General features: G+C 42.6%; 1 protein-coding gene across 7 annotated transcripts in view; it reads right to left on the minus strand.

Moving 5' to 3' along the window:
* Positions 1–15,103, minus strand: part of PAG1 (phosphoprotein membrane anchor with glycosphingolipid microdomains 1) — a 264,608-nt gene that overhangs the window by 28,939 nt on the left and 220,566 nt on the right. The gene's annotated exons all lie outside the window — the stretch shown is intronic.

A 15,103-nucleotide genomic window follows, 5' to 3' on the forward strand; every position in this document is an offset into this window, starting at 1 on the left:
TCTTTTTTCAACCATACTAACTATGTAACTATGTTTCAAACCAGGGATAGGATAAAAGGTGCATATTAACACCTTGGCAGTGCACGGCCGCCATCAGAAGCCTTGAACGCCAGCCAACTATGGGCAAAATAATTGCTTATGAAACCTTTGTCAGCGATTCCTGATGAACGGACAGTGAAACGCGTTGAATCACAACCTAACATCTCCTGACCGGTGAAGCAAGTACCTGGGAGACAGGTTTATTTTTCTGTACATGCACTGCACCTTAGTGATGAAGTACTGTAATACCCTATACATAGACTGTGGTCAGAGTGAACTTGTCAGAGACTGCTTTCAGTGGAAGCACATGAGATTATCTGCTAATATGCACAGGAGCACTTTAATGTGAAGACTTGTGGGCAGTCTATATCCTTAATACAGCAAAAACGCAATAGTGAATTATGAACGTGAACAAGGTCATTATCAGTTACCCCGGATTCATGCTATATGCTATACACTCTGCATAAGGGAATGGTGCAATAATCCTAGTACATCCAATTGCCTGGACGTTGCAATAAGGGGAATGTGCAATACCTGGACTGCTGCTAGGGGTGAGTGCAACCAATGTACGAATGCTAATTATTTGTTTTGCTGACATCAAAGCGACAAATATCACTACGTCCAGATACAGTGGATCAGTAGGTAGTAGATGGCGGCCGTAGTTATGTTATGTAATATGCTCTATTTTTAAAAGTTGAGTTTTAATATCTTTAGTCATCATCAGTGCAAAATATTATTTAGAAACTAAAGGGAACATATAGGTCCTGAATAGAGATGAGCGAACTTACAGTAAATTCGATTCGTCACAAACTTCTCGGCTCGGCAGTTGATGACTTATCCTGCATAAATGAGTTCAGCTTTCAGGTGCTCCTGTGGGCTGGGAAAGGTGGATAAAGTCCTAGGAGACTCTTTCCTAGGACTGTATCCACCTTTTCCAGCCCACGGGAGCACCTGAAAGCTGAACTCATTTATGCAGGATAAGTCATCAACTGCCGAGCCGAGAAGTTTGTGACGAATCGAATTTACTGTAAGTTCGTTCATCTCTAGTCCTGAACCAAGTGTGTGAATCCCATTCAGTGCTACAGGCACTACCATACAGCCAGTCAGTGCATGCACTTCAGTAATACGGGGGTTTTAACAGTGAATGCCCATTCTGATTGGTCAGATCTTCCAGCCATTGACGCATTTCACAGATCTGGACTGTCCGTAGCATTGTATGTCGAGTCTGGTTTCAAGTTACAATGATCCAGTAAAGACCACTGTATATTAAAGATATTGCAACCTGAGGTTATTGTAAGTTGAGGGATCACTGTATATATAAGCTGGAAGCCTTCTCATGACTACAGTTAAACATATAGGGCAATGTTTCCCAACCAGGGTGCCTCCAGCTGTTGCAAAACTACAACTCCCAGCATGCCCGGACAGCCGTTGGCTGTCCGGGCATGCTGGGAGTTGTAGTTTTGCAACAGCTGGAGGCACCCTGGTTGAGAAACACTGGTATAGAATCTGCCGCAGACAATGAAGCTAAACACATGAACATCCAGTACATTTGAATGGACCACGAACGTAACACCTTTTGCCCCCAAGTTCCTCATATACGTCCACCACGACTACCATTACAAATTCCGGGGCCCCCCACTACCGAACAATCTCGGCTCCAAGACAATGCAGGGGAATATATATTTAATTTTGGCTGAGCCTCTGTGGTCCACAGGGGAATCTACAACAATCCCCGTACAGCAGTATATTGGGCAGCAGACAGTGCTACCTGTGACCTCTATCTTCATGTAAAGTAATAGCAATGCTGTTCATCTAAATAGAAAGTCAACGGGTTGCTTGGCAACTCGGCGTACAGCAGCCTGGTGAAAAAAATATAAAAAAATTTATAAATTATATACACACACACATATATATATATATATATATATATATATATATATATATATGTGTGTGTGTATATGTGTATATGTGTATATATATATATATATATATATATGTGTATATGTGTATATATATATATATATACACATATACACATATACACACACACATTTTTATGCTGCAGGTATATAGTTATGTTTTCTGTGTATTTAGTTACTGCAGTGGTATTAGGCTTAACTATATAGCTGAAAACACTCGCCGCGTGGCCAAATCGTATGCTTTGTACTCCAAAATTAAGCAGTTCTGTAATGGTATTTTGAGGTGAAATTAAAAAAAAAAAATTTTACACCTGCAATTCTACCGCCTGGAGAGTACTCCCGTGGAAAACTATTTTTTTTTTAAATCAACTGGTGCCAGGAAGTTAAACAGATTTGTAAATGACTTCTATTAAAAAATCTTAATCCTTCCAGTACTTTTTAGGGGCTATATACTACAGAGGAAATGCTTTACATTTTAGATTTTTCTGATGTCATGACCACAGTGCTCTCTGTTGACCTCTGCTGTCCATTTTAGGAACTGTCCAGAACAGGAGAAAATCCCCATAGCAAACATATGCTGCTCACAACAGTTCCTAAAATGGACAGCAGAGGTCAGCAGAGAGCACTGTGGTCATGACATCAGAAAAATCTAAAAAGTAAAGCATTTCCTCTGTAGTATGCAAAAAAATAAAATAAGTTTTCCACGGGAGTACCCCTTTAAATCAACTGGTGCCAGAGAGTTGAACAGAATTGTAAATTACTTCTATTACAAAACCTTAATCCTTCCAGTACTTATTAGCTGCTGTATACTACAGAGGAAATGCTTTTCTTTTTGGATTTCTCTTTTGTCACGACCACAGTGCTCTCTGCTGACCATTTTAGGAACTGTCCAGAGTAGGAGAAAATCCCCATAGCAAACATATGCTGCTCTGGACTGTTCCTAAAATGGACAGCAGAGGTCAGCAGAGAGCACTGTGGTTGTGACAGAAGAGAAATCTAAAAAAGAAAAGAATTTCCTTTGTAGTAGACAACCCCTAAAAAGTACTGGAAGGATTAAGATTTTTTTTAATAGAAGTAATTTACAAATCTGTTTAACTTTCTGGCACCAGTTGATTTAAAAAAAAAGTTTTCCACCCAAGTACCCCTTTAAGGGTAAGTATTGGGCACATACCGCTCTATACACGAAACCGAGGGATATTTGTAATTAAGAATATTTCGTAAAGTAAATGTGCGCACAGCTTAATGAATGTATAATTTGAGAGATATGCATTGGGACTCTATCCATGTAAAATAATTACAATCCCATTTTAATTACAAGATAATTTCCTACTGAAGGCACCGATGCCCGCACAGCCGCAGACGTGAGCGCGGAATAGACGTTACTTTAAAAACCCGGGAACTATGCAAAAAAAAAAGGGACTCTGAATAAGCCGGAGTGGTTGTCAGGGCGATGGCGACAATATTAGGTGTAGTGTTACCTCTCCCCTGACCAAATTACACAGAGTCAACATTTGGAGGATATTCCAGTAATTTATACCTTAGTGTAGCGGTAAAAATCAATATTTCATTCTGGATGCGCAGAGCTGGAGTGTAAAAGCGACGCTCGGGCTTATTATACAGCAGCCGATTCAGCACTACGCCACATATTGTTTTATTGAAATGCTGCAGCCGCTTCTAACCGGGAAAGTTACTGACAGTAGGTGACATGGGGCCTGACCTCTATGGAAAGGGCTTGTGTAAAAGAAGATGTGCTGGAAGGGCTCCCGGCTTATATCTATGGAGTTATGGATTAGAAAAGTACATTTATATGGAACCAAAACACTGTCAGGCAAACCTTCCAATATCAGGTGATCTCTACCTCAAGCAAAGATGGCAGTAGAGTTGTAGTGGTAATAAGAGCAGTGTTTTTCAAACAGTGTGTCTCCAGCTGTTGCAAAACTACAACTCCCAGCATGCCCGGACAGCCTTCGGCTGTCCGGGCATGCAGGGAGTTGTAGTTTTGCAACACGACTCTTAGCTGTCTTCGTAAGTCTTCTAGAAAAGGAATGAAGTGGTGGTCAAACATGGACACTACCGTTCCATTTACTTGGGGAACAAGGGACCTCCGCTCTTGTGACTGGTGGGGAACCCATTGGTTGGACCCCTTTGTTCAGATACTATCCTGTGAATAGGTGACGAGTTTATATTATAACCGCAGGATTGGGGATAAGTGTCTGATCGTGGAGAGTTTAACCTCCATCACGAGAACAGGGACCTCGCTTTGTATGGAATGGTCAGTCGACATGCCCTCCAATTATTCTCTATGAATCAGGTACTTGCAAGAAGAAAAGAACAAAAGGGGCCCTCCCTAGTGTAGTGGACCTTAGTATTAATAGGGTACAATGCTCTCTAGTGCAGTGGACCTTAGTGTTAATAGGGTACAATGCTCCCTAGTGCAGTGGACCTTAGTGATAATAGGGTACAATGCTCTCTAGTGCAGTGGACCTTAGTGATAATAGGGTACAATGCTCCCTAGTGCAGTGGACCTTAGTATTAATAGGGTACAATGCTCTCTAGTGCAGTGGACCTTAGTATTAATAGGGCACAATGCTCCCTAGTGTAGTGGACCTTAGTGTTAATAGGGTACAATGCTCCCTAGTGCAGTGGACCTTAGTGTTAATAGGGTACAATGCTCCCTAGTGCAGTGGATCTTAGTGTTAATAGGGCACAATGCTTCCTAGTGTAGTGGACCTTAGTATTAATAGGGTACAATGCTCCCTAGTGTAGTGGACCTTAGTGTTAATAGGCAACAACAAAAAACGTGGTCTCAAATGGCTGGTGTAGGATTCTATCTGGTGTAGGATTCTATTGTGGCACTTGTAGTCCGCTGCAGACATCCTCCATTGTATGCATTTTTATGCTGGGGATCGCCCCTAGCAACGGACTACAAGGGCAGGATCTGCTCCCCCAGTATATATGCACAACTGCATTTGGGGTTGAGCACCTCCAGCCATTTGAGACCACGTTTTTTGTTGTTGTTTGTAAATTTATACGTGGAGGTGTGTAAACTCCATATGTTAATGCGCCTTGAACACTTTCCAGGCAGCATTAGGGTTGCACCTGTGAGGCCATGCACCTATATCAGCCAACTTGGGTGGGGCTTGTAGCCTCTCTCCCCCCTTCCATTGTATGTGTGCTTAGTCACGCTGGAGGGAACTGGGAGCAGGCTGCATGTCGACCTAGTGCTGCTGTAATTGCCCACTGGCCCCTGGTTTTTGCTTATTACGCACAGGTAGGTTAGCGTTAGGTCCCGTGCCATCTGAGAAACCTTGGCGTTGGTGTGCGGGCTCTGGTGTGTCCTTTATATAAGGATACACTGGCGAATGTCTCAATTTTAACATCAGTGTTGAGGGATTAGCCAATGTCACTATATACATCTACCACAGTAGTGCACCTAAATTTCTGTATTGTATTAGTGTTAATAGGGTACAATGCTCCCTAGTGCAGTGGACCTTAGTGATAATAGGGTACAATGCTCCCTAGTGCAGTGGACCTTAGTGATAATAGGGTACAATGCTCCCTAGTGCAGTGGACCTTAGTGATAATAGGGTACAATGCTCCCTAGTGTAGTGGACCTTAGTGTTAATAGGGTACAATGCTCCCTAGTGTAGTGGACCTTAGTGTTAATAGGGTACAATGCTCCCTAGTGTAGTGGACCTTAGTGTTAATAGGGCACAATGCTCCCTAGTGTAGTGGACCTTAGTATTAATAGGTTACATTGCTCCCTAGCGCAGTGGACCTTAGTATTAATAGGGTACAATGCTCTCTAGTGCAGTGGACCTTAGTGTTAATAGGGCACAATGCTCCCTAGTGTAGTGGACCTTAGTGTTAATAGAGTACAATGCTCCCTAGTGCAGTGGACCTTAGTATTAATAGGGCACAATGCTCCCTAGTGTAGTGGACCTTAGTGTTAATAGGGTACAATGCTCTCTAGTGCAGTGGACCTTAGTGTTAATAGGGTACAATGCTCCCTAGTGTAGTGGACCTTAGTGTTAATAGGGTACAATGCTCCCTAGTGCACTGGACCTTAGTGTTAATAGGGTACAATGCTCCCTAGTGCAGTGGATCTTAGTGTTAATAGGGCACAATGCTTCCTAGTGTAGTGGACCTTAGTATTAATAGGGTACAATGCTCCCTAGTGTAGTGGACCTTAGTGTTAATAGGGTACAATGCTCCCTAGTGCAGTGGACCTTAGTGATAATAGGGTACAATGCTCCCTAGTGCAGTGGACCTTAGTGATAATAGGGTACAATGCTCCCTAGTGTAGTGGACCTTAGTGTTAATAGGGTACAATGCTCCCTAGTGTAGTGGACCTTAGTGTTAATAGGGCACAATGCTCCCTAGTGTAGTGGACCTTAGTGTTAATAGGGCACAATGCTCCCTAGTGCAGTGGACCTTAGTGTTAATAGGGCACAATGCTCCCTAGTGCAGTGGACCTTAGTGTTAATAGGGCACAATGCTCCCTAGTGCAGTGGACCTTAGTGTTAATAGGGTACAATGCTCCCTAGTGCAGTGGACCTTAGTGATAATAGGGTACGATAAAAAGGAGAAAGGCACTCACCTTAAGGTGTTGATTAAAGACACAAATAGTGGGCTCATCCCCTTAAACCCCATGGGTGTTACCAAGGTTTAGCACTTTATATTAAACACATTAGAAAGAAACCAGAAAAAATATCCCATCATCATATATGATTCTTAAATTTTACAAGATAAATAAAAATATTGCACAGAGCACACAGAGTAAAAACAAATAAAATACAGGAAGGGAAGGAAAAACTCTAAAACCCATCCCTAAACCAGGGAGGGAATCCCAAATAAGTGAGACCTCCCCACGGGGACACCCACATTCCACTATTACAGAGTATACAATCACAATAATATATCCTTGGAATAGCTATATTCAATACCCATCCTAGTTCGGGCAAAGGGCACGAAAAATCTGTCACAATGAATGAGCCACTCACAGTCCTCGGAACGGGTGTCCGAGCCCAGAGTCCCATAAGAGAGCTGAGTAGGCATGTACATCTGAAAGAAGCAGTGGTTGCAGCCTGCGCCCCGTGCCAACCTCCCAAGGGAACGATTGGTAAGTATACCATGAAGAGGATCCTAGCAGACTCCTTGTAACAATGGGCTACACAGATATCTAGAAGGACAGATATCGGACCTAAAGATGCAAAATAACAAAGGGATAATACAACGTGTTTCAAAAGGCGCCCACCTTTCTTCATCCTGTCAGTAGACCTGATGATGAAAGGTAGACGCCTTTTGAAACGTGTTGTTTTATCAAATTAATCCGTTTGTCATTTTGCACGTTGTGGTCTGATATTGGTCCTTCTACATATCGGTGTAGCCTGTTGTTACAAGGAGTCTGCTAGGATCCTCACTATCACATTCACTCTCTATGGAGCCACCAGTGATAGCTGAATGCTTTACATATCGATTGCCTCCATAGAGAAGGAATGGAGTGTCTGGGTGCGTGTTCCAACCCATAGCTCCATTTAGCAGAGAAAGTTGGTTCCCCCTTTTTGTTCTCACGATCAGACACTTATCCCCTAAAGGAATACCCCTTTAGGGTACGTTCACATGTATGCAGATTTGATGTCCGAATTTGATGCACAGGATTTTCTGCTGCAGATTTCAATCCAAACTAAATGACTGAGCACAGCTTCTAATCCTGTACGTGTGAATGTAACCTTAAGGGATTCTCTGTTTGTAAATAAAGCTTCAGCATTAAAATGCTTAAACTTTCTAGTACACAGTCATGAATGCAATTGTCATCATTTGATCACCTCACAGATTGTGCACCGGGGTTGTTCGGGTAAGACCTGAAGAGATTTTCCTATTGGTCAGAACACGTAATGAGAGATGAGCGAACTTACAGTAATTCGATTCGTCACGAACTTCTCGGCTCGGCAGTTGCTGACTTTATCCTGCATAAATGAGTTCAGCTTTCAGGTGCTCCGGTGGGCTGGAAAAGGTGGATACAGTCTTAGGAGAGAGTCTCCAGCCCGCCGGAGAACCTGAAAGCTGAACTAATTTATACAGGATAAAGTTAGCAAACGCCGAGCCGAGAAGTTTGTGACGAATTGAATTACTGCAAGTTCGCTCATCTCTACAGATAATGTCACAGATTATAGCAGTGACCGCACACTCTATGGCTGATGTCAGAAGGTGATATCACTGGAGGTCCTGTGGCGGACACCTCGGCAGCACACTTCTGAGAGTTATGACATCTGGATTCTGTTGGGCTCTCTTGGTATTATATTGCCATTAGTGTCCACAGGAGCTGAAGATATACAGCCGCAGACCCTTTATATCACAAGACCCCACTGATACAGTCTTCTGTTTGTCCCTGTAGCATCTCCAGAGATGAAGATGCATATTCACTTTGTGGAATAAAGTGTTAAAGAGTACCTGTCATGATCTTGTTAAATTTTATAATCCTTCCAGTTTATTGCCCCATCATGATAACCCCCCCCCCCCCCCTGCCTTTATTTTTATTATTTTTTAGTTTTCTACCTTGATATTGCTCTGTATTTTCTGCTCAGTCTCAGCCAGATTCACAAACTGGGAAGGGGCGTTCACCAGCAGGTGTGACATCATCTGAAGCCATACAGGGGAGAACTTCCTCCCTCACTGTGCTACACACAGCCCAGAGCAGTTCAGTGTGTGAGGTGAGCTATGATTGGCTAAGGCTGCACACACACTCCTGATTCTGGACTTCTGCCAGGCCAGCAGGAGTCCAAAGTCTGTGCAGGAGATAGGGGGAAATGTGCTCTGGACAAGTAGGGAGACATCTAGTGGCAGCTTTTTTTAAACACAAATAAAACTTATTTTTTTAAACAAAGTACATTAGAAAGATTGCAATAGCAAAAATTAGTTTTAATGAGAGTGCCCATTTAGGTTTGGTGGTGAAGATCTATATGGTGAAATAAAGGACCAGCTGAGCTGTGAACTCCTAAAAATTTGTGGTCCCTGTTTTGTCCCAAGCCTTAAGCCCAGCAGGATAATCCAGATGCAGTATTTTTGTTACATGTTTTTGTGCTTTCCAGGGTGTGCCAGATTTTTGGATATTAACAGAAGTTATTCAGAAAATGGTAACACCAGATGGGTGTGCGAGTGATGATCATTTTGTACACGCTGGGATTTATTTTCCAGATAAAAAGCTTCAGTTTTATCTAATGCTGCACGGAGCTCTGGTATCATCTTCCTCAGTCCTCTACATTCAGTTATTTAAAACGCATCATAAATGTAAGTCTTTTTAGCGATGCTCTTCATACTTTTTAGAACTCTTAATACAATGGCAGTCACTGATATGTATTCCTTTTACATACACCTTTCCTCAACATCTGGATGGCCTTTGTAACACAAACCTCTCTACCGACCTGACCCCTAGGCTGGGTTCACAGCTAACGTATATAACTATTCATAAAAAGGCTAAAAACATAAACAGGTGTTAAAACTGATTCTTTTGTATTTCATAGAGCAAATTCAGTTTACCATTATATAAAAAGTCAAAAATAAATGAATTATAAAAAAAAGAAAATCGTTGCAGCATTAATATTTTTTGGCTGGACATAGTGCAGACTACTATGCCATTCTATACAACAAAAACAAACAAAAAACATAATAAAATGGATACATAAACATAAGCGGACCAACAAACAAAAGCTTGCTCATTGGCTAGTAGTCTCTAACCTTTCCCAGCATTCCATGAGACAATAGGTCATAAAACCCATGGAGGGCACTTATCATTGTAGGTGTAAGTGAAGCATTATTCTACACCTTTTTTGTGTGCTGATAATGTGTAGGAGAACCAAATGTATTAAATGGTCACAGGGCAATTGATAAATTTTGTGCAGGTCACATTTTCTGAAATTTCACTCTTCACATACACCAAAAAGCTATGCTAAGTCTGGGCTGGTCTAGTTTTCGAGACTTTTCAGTGGCTTTGCAGCTTTTTTACGCCTTTTCACAAAAAAGGCACAGTTCATAAAACCCTTCCATATCATGTGTATTGCCAAAACCTGTGGATTGCAACTCAAAATCAACAGAAATGTGTAAACAAAAAGGCGCAAAAAAACCCTGCTTGCGCCTTTTTTGCACCTTTTCTAGACACAAAAAATAGTCAAAAGACAATGATAAATGTCGGCCATGGACTTCAGGGGGCGTGGCTATGCTGCAGAGGGTGGGTGGGAGGTCTTCCCCCTTACTGCAGCATAGCCACACCCCTGGAGACCATGTGACTTATGACATATTGTCTCTGGCCGTATGGAATGCTGGGAAAGATCAGAGACAACAGTGAAATAAAAAGACTTGCACTATAGCACTTCCGGGTGGGGGTCCAGTATTCTAATTTAAATCTTGAACACTGGATTCAGCTCACCCCCCCCCCCCCCTTTCCTATTCTGCGTCTCGGACTGGGATACTCCAATCCTGGCTTGTAAATACCACAACGGAAAAGTCGTCCAGCGCAGACACGGTGCATACAATTACTTTATTCACAGGATACGGACATGAACAAAAAGTGAAGTCTTTGGGCAACATACAACGGTCGAAACACGTCACTTTTTGTACATGTCAGTATCCTGCGAATAAAGTAATTTTATGCACTGTAAATGCGCTGGATGACTTTTCCGTTGTAGTATTATAATTTAGTATCATGGGCTCAAAGACTGAAGAAAATAGATTCTGGAATACGCCTTTTAGTGTGGCACCGGTTCCTATTGCGCGCATGGCCCCTATGGAGCAGTAGAGGTTGCACATAATGTATGTCCATGTCATAATATAATTTGTGGATATATTGTATTTTTCGCCCTATAGGACGCACCGGCATATAAGACGCACCCAATTTTAAAGGTGCAAAATCTTGAAAAAAAGATTCTGAACCCAACAGTGATCTTAAACCTGAAAACCTTCAGATGTTGCAAAACTACAACTCCCAGCATGCCCGGACAGCCAACGGCTGTCCGGGCATGCTGGGAGTTGTAGTTTTGCAACATCTGGAGGTTCGCAGGTTGAAGACCACTGGTATAGGAGGTAATACTGACCTGTCCCCACCGCTCCGGACCCGTCATCGCTCCTTATCGCTGCCTTGGATGTCGCTCCATCGCTGTCGCCGCGTCCCCGTGGTGTCCCCGACGCTCCGGACATCTTCTTCCCCGGGAGCCACACTCTCCGTCGCAGTCATCACGTCGCTACGCACGCCGCTCCTATTGGATGACGGGACGGCGTGATGATGTCGAAGGAGAGCGCCGGCCATACAGGGGATCCCGGCACGGAGCAGACACAGAGGAGACAGGTAAGGTCCCTCCCCGGTGTCCTGTAAGCTGTTCGGTATGCCGCGATTTCACCGCGGCGGTCCCGAACAGCCCGACTGAGCAGCCGGGTTAGTGTCAATTATGCTTCAGATGCGGCGGTCAGCTTTGATCGCCGCGTCTGAAGGGTTAATACAGGGCATCACTGCGATCGGTGATGTCCTGCATTAGCCGCGGGTCCCGGCCGTTGATGGCCGCAGGGACCGCCGCGATAGGAGTGTATTCGCTGTATAAGATGCACCAACTTTTACCCCCCCCAGTTTTGAGGAACAAAAAGTGCATCTTATACGGCGAAAAATACGGTATATTATAATGTGTGTATATTGTATTCATGAGCGTTACTACATTTTATTGGCTAGCGGGCCATTAAACAGTTAAGCCATGTATGGGTTATTTTAAGTTTTTCTACATTGACATGTTTAGAAACAAAACAAATCCCCCCCCCACCCTCCCCCGCCTCAGCGGACCGGGATAGTAAAATATAATCTGCCATCTCCAGGGAATTCTTTCCAAGTCGTTCTCTTCTTGTTCGGCCCCACAGCCAATGTAATTATACAATCTAATGAACTGAGACTAATGTAATGTCAAAAAACTTCTCAGCTAATGGAAAACAGGTTTCTTCCTCCATATTTTACCGGATACACAGATCTAACACAAGGACACACACAACATAACGTCCCCTTATACCCATAGATAAATGTTATGACTTTATAAATGGGCGCTCCCTACTGTGACTAATGGGGAGCTCACAAAACGGGTAATGACAAAGAATCTCTCGAGGGCAGTAATACACAATATCAATAGGATAGAAGACATTATCAGCAGGTGATCTAATACAAGTCACATATACTGTACACAGCCGCATTAGGGACTATTCCCATTGGGAAATTGGTACATGACATGTTTATGTATGAAAATTCTCTTGTTATGATGCTTTAGAGAAGTTTTGTAAACGGAAATGCTTTGACAACCTTCCCGATACGGGAGCACTACATGACAGCCAGTCACATCAGTAGCCAGTCACATGGCAGAAATGCTGCTAGACTGCTAGGATTCTGTTCTCCAAAGCTGACGAATTTTTGGAGTTTTTTTGCGGAATTTGAGCGGAATTTCATCAGAATTTCTGGGTCCTCAAAACACAGAATTCTGCCAAAAATGTATCGCCCCATTGAGTTCAATGGAATTCCGCTAGGGGTTCTGCAAAATTTAAAGACATGTTCAATGTTTTTGTATAATCCAGAAAGTAACATTTTCACAGTGGAAATTCTGCCATGTGAATGCGACAGCGGAATCCCCATTTCATTCAATGTGCAGTAAATTTAGCTAAATTTCCAAGCGGAATTTTCCAGTAAACATAGCCTTAAAGGGGTTATCCAGGAAAAAAAACTTTTTTTTATATATATATATATATCAACTGGCTAAAGAAAGTTAAACAGATGTGTAAATTACTTCTATTAAAAAATCTTAATCCTTTCAGTACTTATGAGCTTCTGAAGTTTAGTTTGTTCTTTTCTGTCTAAGTAATCTCTGATGACACGTGTCTCGGGAACCGCCCAGTTTAGAAGAGGTTTGCTATGGGAATTTGCTTCTAAACTGGGCGATTCCCGAGACACGTGTCATCAGAGATTACTTAGACAGAAAAGAACAACCTTAACTTTAGAAGCTCATAAGTACTGAAAGGATTAAGATTTTTTAATAGAAGTAATTTACAAATCTGTTTAACTTTCTGGAACCAGTTGATATATATATATAAAAAAAAAAGTTTTTTCCTGGAATACCCCTTTAAAGGGGTATTCCAGGCAAAAACATTTTATCCCCGATCCAAAGGATAGGGGATAAGATGTCTGATCGTGGAAGGGGTCCTCAGCAGAGACCCCCATGCAGCACCCGCATTCTATGCGGGTGCTGAATCTCCAGTTTTGGAAACCTCCGGGTTTCCGGGACTGGGGACGTGACGCCACGCCACGCCCCCTCCATTCATGTCTATGGGAGGGGGCGACGCCCCCTCCCATAGACATGAATGGAGGGGGCGTGGCATAACGTCACGTCCCCAGTCCCGGAAACCCGGAGGTTTCCGAAACTGGAGATTCAGCACCCGCATAGAATGCGGGTGCTGCAGGGAGATCACGGGGGTCTCAGCAGAGGACCCCCCGCGATCAGACATCATAAAATGTTTTTGCCCGGAATACCCCTTTAAGCTGGATGTACACATCAAATAATGGCTGACAACAGTTTCTTCCACTACCGTAATAAACATGCTGAGGGTCATCATAATTTTAATGGGGAGAATGGAATTCTGGCAGCAGGGGGCACTGCCTGGCTCATAAGATTCCCTAAGTCAGCTAAGAAGAAGACAACAGCACCCTTATATCTAACCACCACCCCACTCTATCACACATGCATTCACTTTTTTTTTTATTGTAGGAACATTTCAACCTATTGAGGGTCAATATGCCGCTAGTGGTGGAGCAGTATAAGAATGGCCTCGCATTTATAAACTATTCTGAAGTCCATGCACCATACAGCTGCACATTATAAACACACAAACTGCCATAAACTGTAGACTAATCAATATATGTCCATATGGGAGACATCGTATAAGGATCATAAACTGAAGATTAACTAGTATGTGCTTTTATATGTGATATTATACACAAATCATACAGTGTGACATGTAGACAGTGTAATACATAGGGATCATATATCGGTCACTTGAGGATTGTTTTTTTAGGATATAGATACATGGATTGCTTTTAAACATATGGATATCTTTTAAAAAAAAAAAATTAAATGTCATTTTTTGTTTAATTGTTAAGTATTTTTTTTTTTTTTTTTTGAGGAGTCGGCCTTAAAGGGGTACTCCAGTGAAAACCTTTTTTCTTTTAAATCAACTGGCTCCGGAAAGTTAAACAGATTTGTAAATTACTTCTATTAAAAAATCTTAATCCTTCCTGTACTTATTAGCTGCTGAATACTACAGAGGAAATTCTTTTCTTTTTGGAATGCTCTCTGATGACATCACGAGCACAGTGCTCTCTGCTGACGTTATTATAATAATAATAATAAGTCTTTATTTATTTATTGTTGTCCTTTGTGGGATTTGAACCCGAGGCCCCAGCGCTGCAAGGCAGCAGTGCTTACCACTGAGCCACCATGCTGCCCTTGGCATACATCTGCTATGCACGGTTGCTAAAATGGACAGAGATGTCAGCAGAGAGCACTGTGCTCGTGATGTCATCAGTGTTCCAAAAAGAAAGGAATTTCCTCTGTAGCATTCAGCAGCTAATAAGTACTGGAAGATTTTTTTAATAGAAGTAATCTACAAATATGTTTAACTTTCTGGCACCAGTTGATTTAAAAGAAAAAAGGTTTTCACCGAAGTACCCCTTTAAAGGGGTACTCCGCTGCTCAGCGTTGGGAACAAACTACTCCAAACGCTGGAGCCAACAGCTCGTGATCTCATAGCCCCGCCCTTCATGACATCACACCCCGCCCCCTCAATGCAAGTCTATGGGAGGGGGCGTGACAGCCGTCACGCCCCCTCCCATAGACTTGCATTGAGGGGGCGGAGCGTGATGTCATGAGGGGCGGGGCATGACACCACAAGCTGTTGGCTCCAGCGGGTACCCCGGTGAAAACCTTTTTTCTTTTAAATCAACTGGTGCCAGAAAGTTAAACATATTTGTAAATGACTTCTATTAAAAAAAAAGCTTAATCCTTCCAGTACTTATTAGCTGCTGAATGCTACAGAGGAAATTCCTTTCTTTTTGGAACACTGATGACATCACG

Source organism: Hyla sarda, chromosome 5 (assembly GCF_029499605.1).
Source record: "Hyla sarda isolate aHylSar1 chromosome 5, aHylSar1.hap1, whole genome shotgun sequence".
Lineage (NCBI taxonomy): Eukaryota > Metazoa > Chordata > Amphibia > Anura > Hylidae > Hyla > Hyla sarda.